Source organism: Mauremys mutica, chromosome 4 (assembly GCF_020497125.1).
Source record: "Mauremys mutica isolate MM-2020 ecotype Southern chromosome 4, ASM2049712v1, whole genome shotgun sequence".
Classification (NCBI taxonomy): domain Eukaryota; kingdom Metazoa; phylum Chordata; order Testudines; family Geoemydidae; genus Mauremys; species Mauremys mutica.
Genome location: NC_059075.1, coordinates 75,977,710 through 75,998,568, shown reverse-complemented (window position 1 = coordinate 75,998,568; position 20,859 = coordinate 75,977,710). Strand labels below are relative to the sequence as shown.

The 20,859-nt window shown below is 43.9% G+C and overlaps 1 long non-coding RNA gene across 1 annotated transcript; it reads right to left on the bottom strand.

Annotated features, from left to right (window-relative positions):
- Nucleotides 1-12,664: 12,664 nt before the first annotated feature.
- LOC123370042 lies at nt 12,665-20,131 on the bottom strand. Its single transcript, XR_006579252.1, has 3 exons — nt 20,002-20,131; nt 19,547-19,575; nt 12,665-14,732 (listed from the first exon to the last, which is right to left on the bottom strand). It is a non-coding gene; the product is annotated as an uncharacterized LOC123370042 (long non-coding RNA).
- Nucleotides 20,132-20,859: the final 728 nt, after the last annotated feature.

Sequence of the window (20,859 nt, the reverse complement as noted above, 5' to 3'; positions counted from 1 at the left end):
GCTGCTGTTGCACTGGGCTGGGTCCAGCTTCCCCACTCTGGGAGTTGCAGCCTAGTATATGGGGTCACACCACCACTCATGTTTAGCCCCTCTGACCCTTTGTCATGAGAGAGGGACGACTGGGCCAATCTAAGTGGTACTGCAATTTAGGGTTGCCAATTTTCTGACCAAACAAAACCCTTGCCCTGCCCTTTCTCTGAGGCTCCGCCCCACCCACTCCATCCCCCCTCCCTCTGTCACTCGCTCTCCCCCACCCTCACTCACTCACTCACTCACTCATTTTCACTAGGCTGGGGAGGGTCCCTTTTCGACCGGGTGTTTGGTTGAAAACTGGACACCTGGCAACCTCATGCCAGATCACAACACCACTCAGTTTGGGGACCTGGGACAAACTGACCCTTTCCCTTCAACTCTATGCCCTGGTAAACTTAGAGAGGTCATGGGGAGGTGAGGAGGTGGTGGGCTGGTGAGGAATACGTTCACCAGCTGGAGTCCTTCCTTACCCCAAATTTGGGCCTAATGTATGGAGAATTAGCTCTACACAACTCTCTGCAGCACAGGCAGCTCAGAGAGGAGTCAAGTAGCCCGTGAATAAGAACACCGCATGGAGATGAATACAGCCTGAAGCAATATCTCTGAGCTGTGAACTGCTCCATTCACTTTAGTGAGTGTTCTCATGTGCCCTCCTCAGGCATTTAGTAGCCTGACTTATATGTGGGGGCACAGGGAGAGGGGCTCTGATGGGCCCCCCATCTCTAATCCCCCCCATTTCCACTGCCACCCACCCTATGTCCCCTTCCCAGCTTAACACACCTCCCCGCCCACACCTCCTGCTTCCCAATCCCATATCCTCACCCAAGATCTTTCCCCTCCTAATCACCTGTTCCCATTTATCCCCCTTCCTCTTAATTCTCCCTCTGCTCATACAGCCCTAACCCCCTTTCTCCATGTTCCCCCCAATCACCCTTCCCCATCTCCACACCACAGCACTACCCTAACACCATCAGTCCCCTATGCCCTCCCCACTGGTCTGCCCACCCTTATTCGGCACCAAAAAAAGTTATAAAAATCTGAAAACATGAGCAATTCATGTTCAAGGAGCTGTATAAAGAGCCCATTGACCAATTGGCCTGATTTCTGTGATTACATTTGATTCCATTGTTCAGGAAACATGATCGCGTCCTCCTAACTGTCCTTCATCTGCCCTCTGTTTAATCAGTGCTAATTTTCTTGACAATATGTCTAAACTAAAATCAGAATCTGGATTTTAGAGCACTTTAAAATATCCTTAAACCAGAAATTTTGGTCTCAGAGCAAAATTTCCAGAAGGAGCTTCTGCAGATTGGAAGGAACATGCACAATACAAATGCTCTGAAAACTGCCAAGGCTCACTCACTGCTCAGGTACGGCACCCGTTCAGTGACCACAGCACATCTCCTTGAGCCACCAGTTACTGTGAAAACACTAAAACAGCCTGCCTGGAAAATCTCTTACTCCAACAGAGCCCTAGTCTTGTTGCATATGCACAGTTCAGTCTCTTTGGCTCCACAGTTTGGCATAAGATAATCTCTAAAGCCAAACTCTAGGGTCAATAACTTCTTCAATATTGCTTCCCCCAAAGAGGCATTGAGTGTGATGCACTAGCTGAGATACATGTCATGCTAGTTTGAGGAGGATCAGAGCCTCAGTTTGAGCCTCAGATGTGAGCAAAAAAAAGTTAAAAAACTGAGCTGATGTTGTAAAATGCTGGTTTTTAGCAGGGCTGTCTTTTGGGAATGCTTTGCTCAAATGACCCCAAGTTCAGACCACTAACACTACCCAGTGTACCCAGAAGGCACAGTAAATTTCAAGACAATCCATGTAAGCTTGTGGATTTTAGAGCACTTAGTATAGTCCAAAGAAAGTGATGCTCAGCCTTAACTAAGGGACCTACCACTGAGGTTTCTAAGCACCCATGATATTGAAGCAATAATAAGTGATAATTGAAGTACCAAGTATGCTAGTTATTTATCATCTCCACACTTAGGCCCCAGTCTTGCAAATATGCATGTGTTTAATGTTAAGCCTGTGAGTAGTCCCATTGACTGCAATGCCTTTAGTCACAGGAGTAACCTTAGACACATGAGTAAATGTTTGCAGGATCAGGACCTTATTTAGGAGCTGATCTTTTAAGCTCTTACTGCCAGGCAAAGTGCCTTCTGAAGTGAATAGTTCCATTGATGGCACTACTCAGAGCTCTAAAGATTATTGTGAATAATAATAGTTTGCAGGATCAGCCATTCTGTAAGTTAAGTATGTACAGCTCTGTACAGGGGCATGTCAAGGACAGAGAGAGAACCTTTATGTGGACACTTGTCCACTTCAGGTATGTCCACACTGCAGTGTAAACCCAGGTCTGTGGGACCCAGGTTTATGGACTGAATGTTTCCCAGCCTGTGTTTGAGCATCCATACCACATTGTAAATCTGGACTTACAATTGCTGGACATGAATCTTACACGGTATGTCTAAACTGCAATAAAAAAATGTGACACCAAGTGTCAGAGACCCTGTGGGGTTCAAGCTGCAGGGCTAAAAATAGCAGTAGAGACATTCAGGCTCGGGCAAGAGCCTGGGCTCTGAGACCCTTCCTCCTTGTGGAGTTTCAGAGCTCGGGTTCCAGCTCAAGCCCAAATGTCTTCACTGCAACTTTTTGTCCTGCTGACCCAGGCCAGCTGTGGCCATGCTGTGTGATGCTTTTATTGCAGTGTGAACATTCCCACATCCATGCTAAGGCATCCATACTGCCCTGTGCAGACATACTGACTTGGGTCTGCAACTGCATCCACACTGCAAAAAGACAGGACTTGGGACCCGAGTCTCAGTAGGACTTGGGCTCTGACGCACCCTCTTAGCAGGGTCCTAGGTCCTGGCTCCTGAGTCCTTGCTGACCCGAGTCAGATTGATTTGTGTGTGGACAGAAGTGGGGCTTGGGCTCAAACTTGAGTCAGAACCCAGGCTTAGAGTGCAAAGTAGGCATTATGGATACATCTACACAGCAAGCAGGATCCTGAGGCAGCGAGTCTCTGAGCCCAGGTCTACAGACTTGGGCTCGCACTATGCACTCAAAATAGCTGTGTAGATGTTCTGGCTTGGGCTAGAGCTCAGGTTCTGTAAAAGCAGCAAAGGGTCCTGTGGCACCTTATAGACTAACAGACATATTGGAGCATGAGCTTTCGTGGGTGAATACCCACTTCGTCAGATGCAGGTAGTGGAAATTTCCAGAGGCAGGTATAAATATGCAAGCAAGAGTGAGTCAGGCTAGAGATAATGAGGTTAGTTCAATCAGGGAGGATGAGGCCCTCTTCTAGCAGTTGAGGTGTGAACACCAAGGGAGGAGAAACTGCTTTTGTAGTTGGCTAGCCATTCACAGTCTTTGTTTAATCCTGAGCTGATGGTGTCAAATTTGCAGATGAACTGAAGCTCAGCAGTTTCTCTGGTCCTGAAGTTTTTTTGCTGCAGGATGGCTACCTTTAGATCTGCTATTGTGTGTCCAGGGAGGTTGAAGTGTTCTCCTACAGGTTTTTGTATATCGCCATTCCTAATATCTGATTTGCGTCCATTTATCCTTTTACGTAGGGACTGTCCAGTTTGGCAGATGTACATAGCAGAGGGGCATTGCTGGCATATGATGGTGTATATTACATTGGTGGACGTGCAGGTGAATGAACCGATGATGGTGTGGCTGATCTGGTTAAGTCCTGTGATGGTGTCACTGGTGTCACTGTGATGGTGCTCAGGTTCTGAAACTCATCCCTCTCCCTAGGAATCACAGCCAAAGCCCAAACATCTACACAGCTATTTATAGTGCATTAATGTGACCCCATGTATGTAGGCCCAGGCTCTGAAGCCCTAAGGGTCTGACCCAGAGCCCTTGGAAATCACCGCCCTTCCCTTTCACTTCCATGGACTTTAGATCAGGCCCTAAGATTTGAGTCTTGTTTCTACATGGTAAATGGATGCATTTTTTTTAAATTAAATCAGTTTTGCTAGGTGATGTTCAACACAGTAAGGAAACTAATAAGCAGATTGCAAACTTAAATCCACCTAATCAAATTCCTCTCTGCTGCGGTGTCCTTTCTGTGAAATCAACCTGCATTAAAGGGGCTATGGTGCTGTTTGTGAATGTACCATCTCTGCAAATTACCAATGCTCCATTGCATTGTGTTTGTATGAATGGGGGTTACATGTGCTTGCCCACTGGTCCACGTGAGAAGTGGGCTGAGGAAGGAAGGATTTTTTATTTAAACGAATCTAGGGGGAGAGAAGTGGAAGCTGTGGATTCATAGTAGAAAGGGAATGGTATCCTAAAATAACCCCTCTGTCATTTACTCAGCCACCCACCACTCAGTGCCAAAATAAAGGTGCAGCTCTTTCATTTAAAATTAATTCTTGGCCCTGGAGGGTATCAATAGATCAATATCTTGTGCTTCTGATCCCCCGTGGGCCACCCTTCAATGGCTCATGCAAAGGCTAAAAACAGAAAGATGCAACACAAAAGATACTGCAGTCAGCTCAAGCAGGGGGGTTATTTTTAGATCAGTAAAGGGAAAGGAGGAGAGAGGGGGGAGACGGAAAAGAGAGAGAGGCTGGTGTGGGGTTTGCAATCTAATTTGGTCTTTTTTTTTTTTATTCCATCAATGGTATTTTCCATACAATATGATTTCGTTTTGACTCCTAGGGAGGGGGGCTAGGGTGGGGGGAAGGCACAGCAAAGCTGGGCTGAAGATTCTGGAGTTTTATGGCTCATTCCAGCTAGTGGCTTCTCTCTGCCAGTTGAATTAATTTGATACTATTTTTGAAAGTCAGTGTTTCTAAGGGAGACCTAATGACGCAATGACGTCAATGCAGGTCAATAGCACACACTGGAGGAACTGACTGTGCTACCGGGAGCCAAGGACTGGGAGCCTTTTCCAACCAACCCCAGCTTCTGCACACACACACACACACACAAAGACTCGTGGGGGAGGGGAGGAAATCCTAAAGTGGTGTATGCACAATACCCCCCCAAGCTAACCCGACACCCCTACAATAAGATGCATGCTGCTTGCAAGCACCACAAAAAATCTAAAAAAAAAATGTGCTCATCAGACGCACTGCAGTGCAAAGAAAAAAAACACCTCCCTACCTGTCAAAGGCAACGTTATTGTAATCCATACACACACACACACACACACATTTAGGTTGTGAAATGCAACGCACACAACATTAGGGACTTGCCTATAAATAGAACCCGCGAAGGTGCGTGCACTGGCAATTTGTTCCCCAAACCGGGAGGGGGAGAGGGGTGTTTTGCAAACGTGGGTGATGAGTTATTCTGCTCTGATCAGTTACTCAGGAGGTGCCTGGATTGGTGGTGTGGGGGTGGATGCGTGGGTGGGAGGGCGAGTGGGAGGGGGGGGTTGCTTCTCTCTGTCTCCAAGTCAGGCACAGAACACGAACTGGGTTTTTTTTTCTTTTCTCCTGGAAGAGTGCAGACACACATTACGCGAAACCCACAGCCTTTCGCGAGAGACACAGCTCGAAACGCTCTAGTTTATTTATATAACACCCCCCCACACACCTTCTTCCCTTCCCATCCCTCCCCAAATTCCCTGGAAATCCAGCTGAGGCATGAGGAAGCGGGGCAAGCGTTTTTGTTTGGGGTTTTATTTTTGGTTTTGCCTTGGGGTTTTTTTTGCACACAAAAATATAAGTGAAGAAGATTTTGCAAGGTAGGTTCCTGTCTGTGTGTATGTGCGCGTGTGTTGTGCTTTAGCTTTTTGCAAAGTTTTCTGATTTCAGTTGTTGGATGCTTTTGCAAGCAGCAGACTTTGCTGATTTGTTCTGCTGCCTGCCTTTTAAAAACCTCAACGACATTGCATTTCCCCTCGTAAAAAAGAAAAGAAAAGAGTCCTAGACTGTCGTGTCGTGCGTCCTGTGTATTTGATGATTCCTGCAGAAAAAACGTGTCCGTTTTTGAAGAAAAACCGGGGGGAGGGGATATTTAGGTTTTGTTTCCACATTGTTGCAGAGTTTTTTACTTTCACTTTGTCACATTTTTAGGAGGTTGGCTCACTCTTGTAATGATCTTGCAAATGATGTTTTAATTGCGAAAAGGTTTTAAAGTCAGTCAGTAGGAGGGTGGAAAGTAATTGGCGTTTCTTGGATACAAAATTTGCCACCATTGGAAATAGACAGACATCCTATAGATTTTTGGGGTGTAAATTAAGTAGTGAGAGTAAAGGATAACAAAATAATAATAAAAACTCTGATGCAAGAGCGAGAGGCTGTTACAACCTCCAGCCACCTGTAGAGGGAAATCTTTATACATAGTAATCTTTTACAGCTGTATCTATAGGGAAACTAAAGAGAATTACATGTTCCAAACTTTTCTACTCTCTATATGCAACAAGAAGTGCAAGCTGTTTGGTTAATTTTAGGGTGCTTGCAAACTGCCCTAGCCCTTTAGATTAAGAGAAATGGTGGTATTTAGTATCTCCTGACTCTTAGCTACAACCAAGGTGGAGACTGAAATAACTGTGATGCAGGTTCTGGTTTAATGCTGCTTCACTCAAAAAAGTGGTTATCAACAGGTGGTTCGCTTGAGAAGAGTAGTTTTGATTTATTGATAATTTCAAGGTATGGGCAAATCCAGGAGGGTTTTATTGTTCGAGGAAAAGGGAGTCATTTCATTGTTTACAAAGTGGCCATGGGCACGAAGTGGTGCATTGATTTAATGCACGAGCCTTTTACCACTGGAGATCACAGTTCAGCTCCTGATTTTTTTTAAGGTAGTAGCTAAAATAATAATCATTTTATACATGCAGTGTCCTATATATTTATATGTAATGTCTTGTATATCACCTTTCATCCTGAAGGATCCCGAAATGCTTTACAAAACTATGGCTCTGACCTTGCAGCTGGATTTGCATGGGTGACCCCATCACCTGGATGGAGCAGATTGACTTCACTGTGGTTCTATGCCGCAATTCCAGGATCAGGGTCAATAGGCACAAAAATATGGAGGAGATGCTCTAGATCAAGACTGACACACTGGCAGAAGTGTGGCCTCCGGTGTCAGGGAGTGCTGCAGGTCAGGAATAAGGCGCATCAGAAGGGTGGGGAGGTTGCACTGCACCTGACTTTAGCCAGTGCTTTCAGTTCTCATTCTCATGGGTTCCAGATTCACCCAGGATTGTGCTGTTTTGTTTAACTACAGAACTGGAATACTGGGCTTCCAGCAGCAACATACTGACATTATGAATTAGAAACTGCTGAACATGTCTGGTGTGGTGCTGTGCAGCCCTCACCTATGATTCTTATACCCCTGTATCATCTGATCCCTTCTCCCCGGACCCCCACAGAAAAAAATTATACAGATTTTGAATTTGTTTAGCCTTGATTTAAGTCCACTCCTACCTGTCTCCCCCACATCAGCAGTGTGGATACCCTACTGCAGAATAAAGCAACTGTCCATCTTGATGCACATTTCAGCCAGATTCTCACTCTTCTGGGTGAAGACTGGTATGGGACAAGCCTTTCTTCTCTGCTTCCCTCTCCCCATGCTGTTGCAACAGCGAGGACCTGTCATTGGCTGATAACACGACCAGTATAGGGTTCTTGGTCAGGCTTGATGCCATTGTACTGTGAGTAGTGCCTCTGATTTCTGGTTCAGTGACCTCTGTCTCTTCTTGATCAAAAAAAATGAATTGTAGTCGTCTTTCTTTCTTAGGCAAAATGCATTTGCATTTCCAGTTCTCCTGATCTGCTTCTGTCTTCTGCCCTGAAGAATCAATCCTCGTCCAGGGGAGACATCTTGGTCTCTTACTGCTTGGTGGTTTTGCTATTTGAATGCTCTGAATGTAACTTCAGATATTCATTGCCACCATGTTTAGACCAATTCAGAAGCTGCAAATTGTCTTTCTAATTAGGCAAAATGTATATGCATTTCCAGTTCTCCTGATCTGCCATCTGTGGTAGAGTGGTACTTTCTGATGAACTTCTCCAGCTCCTTTCATCTGCCCTCTTCTTAGAGCCTTTGATTTCACAGGCTGTAGTCTTTATTGCTGGGTGACCATATCCAGATTCCTTCACACAGTCATGTTTGCATGCCCACATGCTCCAGCTACAGTTGCACAATCATGTGCACACCGTCCAGCCTGACTTTAGATCCTCTGCCCTCTTGCCGCATGGTGGATGCCATGTGAAGCACTGACATTTCATAGGGCATGGAAGCATTCTGGGTATTGAAATAACTAAACATTACCCATTTATATCAACAATACACACATTTACACCATTTGAGGATTTTTCCCAGGGTTTCTTAAAGCAAGCATGTAGCATGTTAACTGTGGGTCAGTGTCTCAATTCATATGCTTGTGCCGAAGCCTTGCATTATAGTTCCTCATGCTTTGCATGTTCTCCTGCTGCACTGATTTGCTGATGTCCAGTTGTGCCCTACAATAGCGCTTATCTCAAGGATGTCACGTGAGCTAATTCTAAAGTGAAGAACTTTCAAAGGGTGGTAACATTCACCATCTTGCAATATATTTGCAAAGTGCCAGCTGCATGGTACATTGACTGTTAAAATAAATTGTGACTAGCGTAAGGTAGCATTTGTTCCAGTCTTTCCATTGCATCTATGTTTATCCACTTAAGAACAATTGTCTGCCACCACTAGAGATCTAGGCACAGTCTCCATGGTAAAAGAGCACCTGAGCTTGTACACTGTTGTTGAGACAAGCTCTGTATCTAGGCAGCCACCCAAATTCCATTCTCTGTCCTATTGGCTCTTGGAGTCTTCTCTGAGAGTCAAAAGTAAAACTTACTCTTCTACTCATCTACAAATCTGTGTGTTGTAAAGGGGAACAGGTTTAATAGGCTTGTGCAGAGGACAACATTGCTTGTGATGGAATTCCGTGAGGAGCTCACCAGCTGAGAAAACTACCTACAGAGTATTATTGCTGGAAAGACGCATTGGCCAAATAATATTTTGCTCTTTGCATAGCACCTCTCATATTGACTTACAACCATCAATCAAGTAGGCCTCAGAACACCCCTGCGTGATATGTTAGTAGTAGTACACACATTTTACAGAGGGGTAAATGGAAGTACAATGTAGATGAGTGAATTGCCCAGATTTGCAGTCAATCAAAGGCAGAACCCAGAAGACAACACAAATACAAGAACTGTCTAGCAAAGAGTCTGTCCCCTCCCTGCTCAGGATGTACATCTCTGAAAGCCACCTCAAGGTGCATTGACATTTTCCTGGCTCCACATTACCATATGAACTCATGTCACTCTTTTCTTTTGTTAATAATCCATGTTAAATCAGGATGAAGACCCTGTTTTAATAGTGTCTGGCACTGGTCTCTCATGCTGCCAGGATCCCAAACAAGGTCACTTAGCAAGATGGTTGCCTCATGATATTATAATTGAAATATGTTCTTTCAAATATACACAAGATGCAAAGTTCTTCTTACCAAGTTGTGTTCCTTCTCCCTTCAGATCCAATCACTGGCATCACCTTTCACAATGAGATTAGACTTCTCATCCCCACCTTTGAGGCTCTGAACAGCTCTACTCCTGTCTTGGTCTCTCCATTTGTATCTTTCACTCTGACCAAGCTCTTCTTCCTAGCCACTTGCTTTGTATCTTTCTTCTACTCTGATCTTTGTCTCTCCTTCCCAGATACCCCTTACACCTACTACCCTCCATTGACTCAGATCTCTCCTGGAAACGCACCTCTTCTGCAAAGCCTACTACTGATTGCCTGCCTAAGCCAAAAAGATTGTTACACATCTGTCTAATGCAAAAAATCATAGTATGGCTGAGTTAACTTTCCTCTACTCATCAGTGCAAGTTTCTCTTTGTTTTGTCTCTCCATTTAGATAGTAAGCTTCTTGGGGCAGGGACTGTATCTTCCTTTTTATTTTGTACAACATTTAGCATGCTGTCAATGCTTAACTCATAGTTACCAAAGATCTTCCATCTTGTGGGCTGAACAAAACAATTATAAACTTGTTTTAACACCTGGAGCCCAGTTTTCAGACATTGACACCTGAATGGAATGTCCATCTAAGGGGTTGGACTGGCCTTTTAAGATAAAAGTGTTTGAAAATTTGGCACGCAATGTTTAGCATGTTGCTAGTGTTAGAAGAAAGTGGGTGGTACCATAATAAAGAAGACTGATATCTGGCAAGTAGGATTTTTATGCTAAGTTCATGATTAAGCAAAAAATCCAGACAGTTTTTAAATACAAAAGTTGAACTACCTGGGAAATAATTCAATATGAAATGAAATATAAATCAGTTTTTAAATTTCTGTTCATATATTCCTATAATAGTTGCAATTCTTGCAAAGATATCATAAAAACTATCTATAATTGTCTGGAACTTACCAAAAAGTGTATAAAGCTCTTGTGGTTCCTCAGCTGGCTCTGCAGCCAAAGTTTATAGCACAATGACGATAGTCTGCACTTCTAATATCACCCATCCCCCAGGTTCTCCAAGCATTTACTAATACTCAGTAAACCTCACGACAAAGCCCCTTTTTCCCCCTACCCATGGTCATCCAGTGAGGTAGACAACTATAAGTACATTCCTCTAACTATATGTAAATTTAGACATAGTGAGGACAAGTGACCTGACCAGGACCTAGGAGGAGTCTTGAGTGCCAATCGTTGTTATAACTACTGGTCAACGTTAGCACAGTGGAATTTGAAGAAAAATATTGACTCCATTATTATCCCTTTGGCTGTTCACTCATTGGTGGTGTGATCATGGTACACAAAACAACCACAATACAATGGTGTTTCTGAAGAATTTCATAAGGAAACATGCTCTTCAGACTGTTAAGTGCGGCTGCTCCTTCCTGTGTCTCTCCCAGTAGTTCTTGTCTTGTCTTGTCTGTCTTGTCTGTTAGTCTAGGAGCTCTTAAAGTTTTTCATAGAGTAGGCCAGACTACATCTTAATGCAGAGAGAATCTTGTGTACACTTCTACTCCCATTTCCAGTCACACACGCTACCTCCTTTCCATTCATGATGAAATAATATCACTGTATTAAATACAGCCTTTGTTTATGTGGAAAAGGAATAGGTGGGAATAGGTTGGTTTTAGCTTCTTTTTAATGTGATTTAGCACCTTGGAAAAAATGAGAGCCAGTACCATGTGACAAGTTAGCCTCTGTAGGAGTCCAGTAAATATTCTGTAGACACTGGTGGTTCACAGACCATAATCTAAGACCCATTGGGTTAGCTTGTAAATGGTGAGGCAGAGACTGCCTGATCTTTATGTCATGCAAAGGGCTGACCATGCTGTCAGTCCTTAACAAATAGATATTAACTATTGGCAACAGAGAAAAAAGTCACTCATGGTCTGTATCTTCTGGTCCAATGATCCTCCAATTCTCATTTGTACTGCTGGAATCCACTACTTCTGATATTATTTTTCCGTACCAGTGAATCCACATTTCTAGAAGTATGACTTCTGGGTGGGCGGTAATGCCAGAAACATTGACTTGTGTAACCTAGGAACCGGGCATCCCTTCTGCAGGTAAGTGGAAAATGACTGATAAAGTAACCGAGATTCAAATGCACCCCAACTTCTCTGGTTCAGTAGCAACTCTGCTGTTCTGATGTGTTGTAAGTTTTGATGACCAAATTAAATTGCATTGGAAATTAGGATACTACAATTATACAGGAACAGTGAACATCAAAGGCCAAGAGAAGAGGAGCTGATTGAACAAATCTGGTCATTGTAACCCTAGGTACCTCACCACAACCTTCACCTCATCATGTCTAATTTATTGCTTAATGCACTCTACATCTTATTCCTTTTCTCAGGATATCCAACCATCTTTCTCCTTGAGATGATTTGATTTCTGCTGCTGATTGAGTTATTTGGCTCCATGTTCTAACTACCATCTCAGTAAAGAAATTCTGCCTGTGTTGCTTAAATGTCACTCATCTCCCTACCCCTGTCCTCTAGCACTGCCTGTGATCCTTGGTTTTGAATTAGTTAAAGCCTCATGCAGCTTTTTGGCATCTCTTCATTGCCGCCTCCTCTCCTTTTTCTACCATAAGAGGCTGCCCAAAGTTCCCCAAATTATTGTTGCATGTTTTTCTTCTCATTGATTCATCCATCCTGTAAGATGGTTACCAAGGATGAGTACACACTATGCTAAAGGTAATGGGTTTTGTTCATGAAAAGTTCCTGGTCATTATTTAGTGAAAGTCAAATTTTAACAGAGAGCCCAATCCAATTCAACAGTGGATTCACCAGCAATGGTATCCCAGGTGTCTGAAATATAGTACTGTGCCTAATCTAATTTTTTTTCTCATCAGTGTGAATTTCACATCAAGGAGTCATGTGAATTTTTTTTTATATACCATGCTCACATATTTAAACCTTTGTGCTTTCTTTTTTCTTGATCTAATTATGCTGATGGTTTTCATCTTTTAATCCTAGTACCCCCAGCTACTTTTTCTAGGGCCTGACTTTGTATCCAATGAGCAAGATCCTGTTCCAGTGTTGCCTCCTTTTAAATTACTTTTTAATATAAACAGGACAAATATATACATAAAAAAATCCAAGTAAAGAAAACCGTGCAACTACACCAGGTGTTTCAATCTGCTGGGGTTCAAGTTGATTATAGATAGCATGTAAAGTACAGCTATTAACGTAATGCATATGAGATGACAGTAATACACCACGTGGCCCATTTTGTTGGTTTGACGGCCTGTATGTTCAGATTCTCTATAAATTGAAGCCACATCTATTAATCACTAGCAGCTTTTGTCCTTCTCGCATGTGAATGTTAATGTAACACACACTCCTCATACCATTGTCAAAGGGAATGCACATTTGTACATTTTATGCTTCCTCTTAAATTATGGTCTTTCTGATTATTTATACTACTGCTTTGTCCTTTATATAATGCCTTTTTAATACACAGTCTCAATGTTCTAAAATCCCTACTGAACAGCCTGGTGAGGTAGGTAAGTATCGGACCCATTTTAAAGTTGGATAAACAGGGGAACGGAGAGGAAAAGTGTCTCGCTCAGAGTGACACACAGAGCTGGGGGAACCTTGAAAATGTTCATGGAAAAACATAATATATATAATTTAGATGATAAATTTCAGACCAGCCTTAGTCCTGCAGCAAATCTAGGACTTGAACCCAGGAATCAAGACTCCCAGTCCCCTGCGCTAACCACCAGTTAACATCATTTCTCCATTAGGGCCTTTCACTAGCTTACACTTTGCCACACTGAACAGCTCCTAGCCCACTACATCATGTGTACCCCTAATTTATCCAATTCCATGTACATTCTATTGCTGTATCCTCTGGATTGTCTGATTCCTATATTGTCTCATCAGAGGTAACTAGTGTTTTGTTTTATTGTTCTTTATTTTTAAAGAAATGTGCAGCAGTGATTTAATTACATAGAAACAGCTCAGTTCTTAATGGGGGCCACTGCATGCTCTGCTCTGGAAAATCTGACCCCAGGTAAAGAAAGTCCTAGACCTTATTGTCATGGTGCTACACTCTTTACTTCTGGGCACCCCATACTCCCCTTCTGTTTGTAAAGTATTAAAAGTCAATCTGCTATTGTCAATTGGAGAATGAAATCAAGATACGGTTGGGTGTCACCATGGTTTAGGAGAATGCTGTAAATTATATTCATGACTGGGATGTGATCCCTGGCAGGGCTGGGGGCATTGAGGAAGTAGCACTCAACTATCAAGGAGAACATGAGGGCACTTTCCCCATCATTCTGCAGTGCTTCCTCTGACTGATTCTGGTCTTGCTAAGACCAGCTCAGCTGAAGACTACTACCCAGCCAGAAGGATCTTTATTTCATGACGTGCCCTTGAGGTTGAAGGTTCAAAAGGAAAGATGGGATTTCCCCATCCCTTTCAAAAAGAGTGCCCCTACTCATGAATGTCTCAAGGGCAGCCTGCACTTGCTAGTCTGCCCCCTGTCCAGGGTAACTGAATTAGTTTGTGTTTAGCAGGCCAAAGGTGTCTTTTGAACATAAACTTTACATACTGATAACATGTTTGTTGTACCAATGCCACTGTCCTTGGAGCGCTGAGAATCCTGGAAGGTTCCAAGAGTCAGAATGGTCTGCTTTGCAGGTAGTGCACACCAAAGAACATCATGCCATAGTTCAGCACCTTGGATAGTTTTCCTGTTCTGTGTGGAGTGCCATGTATCTATACTCACTATTTCTTCTGGTAACAGTGAAATTTCCCTTCCAGTTCGAGAGAAGAATACAGAATCCATTGATTTAATTATGCCCTAGTTCTTAGGGAGGCTTAATTCTAAGGAAACCAAGAGACTGCTGTTAAGGATAAAATATGAAGATGGAAGATAAATTCTCCATTTAGCATTTATCAGAAGAAGTGGGAACTGTTGGTTGCAAAGTACAGCATCACCTGCCAAAAGTTCTTTCCTTTCCTTTCATTTGGATCAGTTCCATTGTTGTCGTTTTATTTGTTTGAAACAAGTGATTCCCAGGGCATTGTACTTCGCTTTAGCCCAGCCTTGAGTTGGGTGTCTAGCAGCAGGTAGAGAAGGTAGAGAGCTGTCCTGCTGAGGTGGAAATTACACACTCCTGCTAACAGGGATTGTTCTTGTGGGAGAGGTTTGGTTCTTGTTGGAAAAGGCAGGTGCTCTCCTGGTTTATTCAGAAGATGTTTCAAATCCTGTGGAAGAGGAACAAGTTAGTTCTTGGAATGCAATAGCTGAATTTTTAAAAAATCAGTCAGAAGACGGGGAAGCGGTAGGGACTGAAAGAGAAGGCCCCTCTGCTGTTCCCTATTCATACTCTATGGTTTATCACCAGGTTAATCCTAGCTACACAGCTGCGTCTGTATCTTCTCATACCAACGGAAACAAGCTCAAGACAATGAGCCCTTCCATTGCATTCTCCTCCATCCCCACAGAGTAGGAGGGGGGACTTTAAGCATACCAAGTGGGGAGGGAGATTGGGGCGCATGTAGTCACCACCCCATTCGTGTAAGACACTGGCAAACTGCTCTTTTACACCCGGGAGCCAGACAAGGCTTCGGTGGATGCGTGTCTCCTTAAACACATGCTCAGGCCACCATTCCCGTTCATCCGCGCTGCTCTTCCTTGAAACTCCTCGAAGATGGCATGTTTTACGGCTGCCTGCGTGTCCGCACCTGAGGCCCTCATGTGACACGAGCTCTCTTCAGGACAAGTACCAGTGTCCTCCTGCCTGCAGGACTCAGCCCTGCAGCAGAGGCCATCCCTCCATGCGCACTTGCTAAAAAGAATGTCCAGGGCTGGAGTTCTCTGCGAGGGTTGTAACATACCAGCTCCCTCTAGCCTACAGAGACAAGTCCTGGGCTGGGGCGTGCGGGGATGTGCTAATGGCAACGCCTCTGATCGTGCTTTCTGGCTGCTGCCTAATAAAGAGAGCTCGTCGGCTATTTTAAAAAGCCAAACCTCTCCCTGCGCCTGGCGACGCCTATGATGTGATCTGTAATAGCGGTGTGATTTCCCCCGGTGTTGCGGTATCACTAGCAGTAGTTTGCCATGCTATTGTCTGGCTACAGAGAGAGAGAGGGAGAAACAGCGTTACTTCATTGACTGCAGTGTATTGACATTAGGAAATTCATGGCGAAAGAAGTTGATGATAATTAACGGAGTTAATAAATAAAGAATGTGCATATAGAGATAGACAGTAAATAACTTACTGGCTTCTTGATTGTCCCTGCATTTTGTTTTCCATTCAGTCAAGGTGTGAAGTGGGTTGGTTGGTGGTGATTGGGAGGGGGGAGGTAAAATATGTCTCTTGAGAGAGACTATTTCCACCCCATCAATAAACCTTTTCTTTTCCTAGGGGTGTGTGTGTGTGTGTGTTTGTTTGAGTCTACGAGCCACGATTTTAATTTTTAGCTACATGCCTTGTGCCATCTTCCAACAACAAGAGATCTGTTTAAAAATAGCATCGACCCATTGCGCTTGCCTTTTGTAGATATTTTAAGAAGTAGCTGTGTCCTTTTGTCTCCGAAAAGAGCAAGCCAACTCATTTTTAAAGGTCCAGATTACCTTACTTGAGAACATACAGTGGCTTTTGGTTGGCTCCCTACCCCCCATCTACCTGGCAGCCAAATATATTAATTCCTCTTCCTTCCTAATGCTTGTAATATAGTGGGGGGAGGGGAGATATATTTTCTGGTTTGGAGATGGGAGGGTGGCGTGTGAAGGACTTTTCTTTGCCAAATAAACTCTGCATTTGTCAACAAGACAATCCCTTTTGTTTGGTTGCTGCTTCGTGCATGGTGTATGTTTTTTTTTAAATTATTATTGTTAATTTGGGGGCTGAGGGTGTGCCACTGTATAACATCAGATTTAGCCATTTGCGTATAGCAGCATTATGATTTTTAATTGCAATTTCATTTGTTATTCTCTCCTTCTCCCCCACCCCCTCTCTCTGTATAATCTGGATCATTGCTCTCTGTAGCTGATTCCGTGGGAGACCAAGCAGAGTGCGTGGGTGCAGAATATAGAAAGCCAGAGCCATAGAATCTGTTATTTGCGTCACTCTTGGAGACGGGGCTGTTTGCCTGACAAATATACAGAATTAATCCTAGTTTTATCAATATCTGTCTTTTGCTACAGTAGCCAAACACAAGCGTAAGGTGGTGGTGGGGACTAGATGTTGCTGAATGTTGATGTTTTGTTCAGAAAGCAGCTGGGGAGCGGGGTGCGAGTGTGTGCAGAAGAGGGGATGCTAAAATATATTCAGCAACCCCCGTGCTATTTGCCTGAGAAATACAAAATCTCCGATTTATTCCTATTTCTGTTTGCTACAGTTTCCAAACATGAGGTGGGGAGATGTCCCTGCATGGTCTGTCTATGCAGATTTCTCTCGCTCTCTGTGTGTTTCTGCATGGGGAATCTGTGTGTGTGTGTTTAAAATATATCCATACCCTCAGTGCATATTTTTTTCTCTCTTTCTCATAAATACACGCATACCCCACAGGATTTTTGTGCAACTGTGTGGAAAGCTGCACAACACAAAATATGGGGCTTTCTAATTAACTCTTTCCCTCGAATTGAAGTGCCTTTCTGCAAGCACAAAGCTCCAAGCACAGACATCTTTTATGATGAACTAGAGCCTCTGAAGAGGAGAATCTGAACGTGACGTCAATAGCTGATAACTGACGCAGCCTTGCAAAGGAGTCTCAGGCTGGCTTCTTGTAGCCTGCAAGCCCTAATGATTCTATTTTTTCCCAATCCCCCCCTCGTAGTGAATGACTAGAACGCAAACACACACACACACCAGATTTCATCTATAGCTATATATAGACAGAAAGCTTCTTTATTCTCCAAACAAAGGAATTTGTGATTTTTAAAGCATTGGGTGGGGTGGAGAGAATTAAAGAAAACCCTTTCTTTGTGCAGTCAGTGTATGCAACCATCGCTCTGTCTCTCTCGGCAAAACAAGCTTCCCTGCCAGAACCCCACGTTTGTGCATAATGTTAAACTGGTGCATGGTGTTTTGGTGGTTGGTTGTCTTTAAAAACCACTTCATAAATACCCTGCAAGTAGACAGACACAATAATGCTTACAAGGCAACAGGCAGAGAGAGACAGAGAGACAGGCTCAATACAATACAGCTGTGGCTTGGGGTTTTGTATAGTAGGACACCATGGAAAGCGGTCTGGGGTTGTTTTTTTTTAATTCTCTGCAATGATGCACCTAAAGCAACTGTGGATGGTGGTGCAGAAAGAAGCGGGGGGTGATTTTGGAGGGGGGGGGGATTGGGGGAACTTAATGTACATTTAATGTTTTGGATGTAACGTTCCAGCGAAATGGCTTTGTGTGTGGATTTTTTTCCCCAGTACCTGCTAAAAATAGCATCAGGGTTTTGATCGCGTTCCAGAAATAGACAGAGGGTTGCACTTGTATAAAAAGAGAGCGCGGGTGGAAGAAAACCTGGACATCACCGCAGTATTTTTTTTCCAACTCCTGTCTGGAAATTAATTGTTGGATTTCCCCCCCCCCCCTCTCTCTCTCTCCCTCTCCTCTCTCTCTTTCTCTCCTCAACCCCCACTCTTGTCCCGTCCCTCCCCCCCCCTCCAACCAAGGAGTTCCCGTTTGGGTAAGTAGTGATATTTCCTGTGCATGCTGCAGAGAGTGACTGCGATTAGTGTATTTATTTTATGCATGCTTGGTTTTATTATTTTATTGTTTCTGTTAAACCGAGGGGGGATATACTCGTTTGCATAATGAATTTGGTGCATGCACGGAACCCAGAGACAGGGAATTCTTATAGAAAGGGGAATCACCCTGTCGGTAAATCTCTGAATCAATAGCGAGCTGCAACTCTCTCTCCCTCTCTCTGTCGGCGCTATTGAGTCCTTCTTTCTCTCTGTACCTATCCACTCTCTCTCTTTATTTTTCCAGTGGGTGACTAGACACACTCTAATGGCAAAACTCGCTCTGTAGACTGAGAGGGGAACGCTCTGTAGATTGCCTACAGGGAGCTTGCAATATGCTGACACTACAGTCCCCTTATCCCTTGCAGCTCAACCAGGGGAAACCACCGAAGAGCGGACAGTCTGGGAGCTGTCCACTAGCTGTGGTGCTGAAATCGCAGCACCGGCTGCTTAGCTTGAGCCGGAGGAGATCAGTTCTTTCTATCTAGCCGCTGTCTATAGGTTTAATGGCTTTCAAAGGATGTTGTAATCTCGGCTGTACTCTCAGAAGGACCCCGGAATATGCTGAGATCCCTGTTTATTCTAAGATAAGAGTGGCTGGGCGCTTCCCTCCCATTCAGGTTTCCCCATCCGTGCGTAAACTCTGCTGCTGACTCTGCTCGGAATCGCCTGCCCTTCCCGCCTGTGTGTTTGAAACAGCCTGTACCTGATGATGGTGCTTCGCAAAATAGGAGGCTATAGGTTGCCTTATTTGGACTCACCCCTTTTCCTCCCACCTCATTTCCCCCCTCTAAGTGCTCACACCTTCTACAGGTTTGTGTGTGTGTGTGTGTGTGTGTTTATTGCCTTTCCTTCGCGTCCTTAATCATAACCTCACCAGACGAATTGGTGGAATGACTGAATTAGAGGCGAAGTAGTGGGGCGATTGTTTTGTGTACGGAATAGATGCAGGGTTACTTCAAGGCTGCAAACACCAATCACCCCCTTTGGGAAGCAGGGATATTCTTGCTAGTCTAGGAGCATGCAGGTTCATAGGCATTCCAGTTAGCAAAAACATGTAATCAGATTGCATTAAATCACACACATTGACACTGTACAACACTCACATGCATCAACCCATTCTTAACATGAGAAGGAAGGGAAAATTAATTCCCGACCTGATTGGGAGGGGGGGCGCGGGGGGATCTTTTAGCCGCAGACTTATTTATATACCTGCAAGGAGTAGAAATATTAAAGCCAGACAATAACAAAGAAAGCAGATCTCAGTAAGTACATCTAGCTAGCTCAGCGAGACAAAAAGCAAGCTTATAAAATGGTGCACCTACCACTCCAAGCCCAGCGACAGTTGCGGATCCTGCAGACAATGACATGATGCAGACATGAACATCAGTATACCATAGGACATATTTATTTGTTTGTTTGGCAAAAGCACATCTTGGCTAAAATTTCAGACAATAACTTTATATATATAACAAGGCATCGTTTCTTGCAATTAATAAAACACAAGCCTATGTATTCATAGCACAGTAGAATGCCACCCACTAATGTCCTTAATGTAGAAATCGTCCCTTCCCCGAGCCTGCGTGGTCGTATTTACAAACTGATCATTTAAAAAAAAATCCACTTACAACACGTGTAGCCAATTACTGTAGCTCTTAATATAGCTCTATAAAACAGTCATTAGCAACCAGAAATGCTGCCCTCCTTTCTCCCGCTCCCTCCCTTCCCCTCTCCTCCCCTCCTAGATCATTGCATCTCTTGGCACAATGCATAAGATTACCCTTAACTGGATCCTATTAAATAATTCAATGGTGGCGGTGTAATTTTGGTTGGAAACTGCACGGATTTCCAAGTCGTGACTGTAAAAGTGAGTAATGTGCGCTGGCTGCGTCATGGCTCCAGTCACAGATGGTTCCAAACTGAGCAGAAATCGTGACTTCGACTTGAGACGTCCCCTCTACATGAAAAGACCATCCAATCAAAACGGCGTCAGGGGGGCAGCTGGACTCCTCGGATCTCGCTTTCTCTTTGCTCTCCCATCTGTGTGTGCGCGCCTGTATATATATATATATATATGTGTGTGTGTGTGTGTTTATTTATATATTTACGTATATATATATATATATATAATGTGTGTGTATACACATACACACATATATATACACACACAACAACAAGTTGCAGAAGGGGAAGGGAGTGGAGGGGTTAATCTTGGGGAATCTTCTGCACTTAGCAAGATCGTGACCCTCCCACACAGTACAGTAACTTATATACATACCTGGAGGAAGGGATGCTTTGCTTTGGGCTTCCTAAAAATATTTGGTGATGGCTGCACCCTCCAACATGCTCAAAGGACCGGACACTGATGCACCCGCAAAGGTAAGTGATGGGGGTTTAAAACTTTTTAATATTGTGGTCAGAATCCCCAACTCTGCAGTCAGCCCGGGTGTTCGGTTGATTCTACTGGAGTTTCTAAAGCAAGCTGGTGGTGTTCAAAGCAGTCCGCAGTGTGGCTAGCAATACTTTTTAGGGAGGATGTAGGGGCGCATAGGTGGTTTGTATCTAGGAGTGTGTGTTGTGGTTCTGGTGATATTCTTGGTGTGAGTTTCGTGTGCCATTACAGCTGATAAGGCAGGAA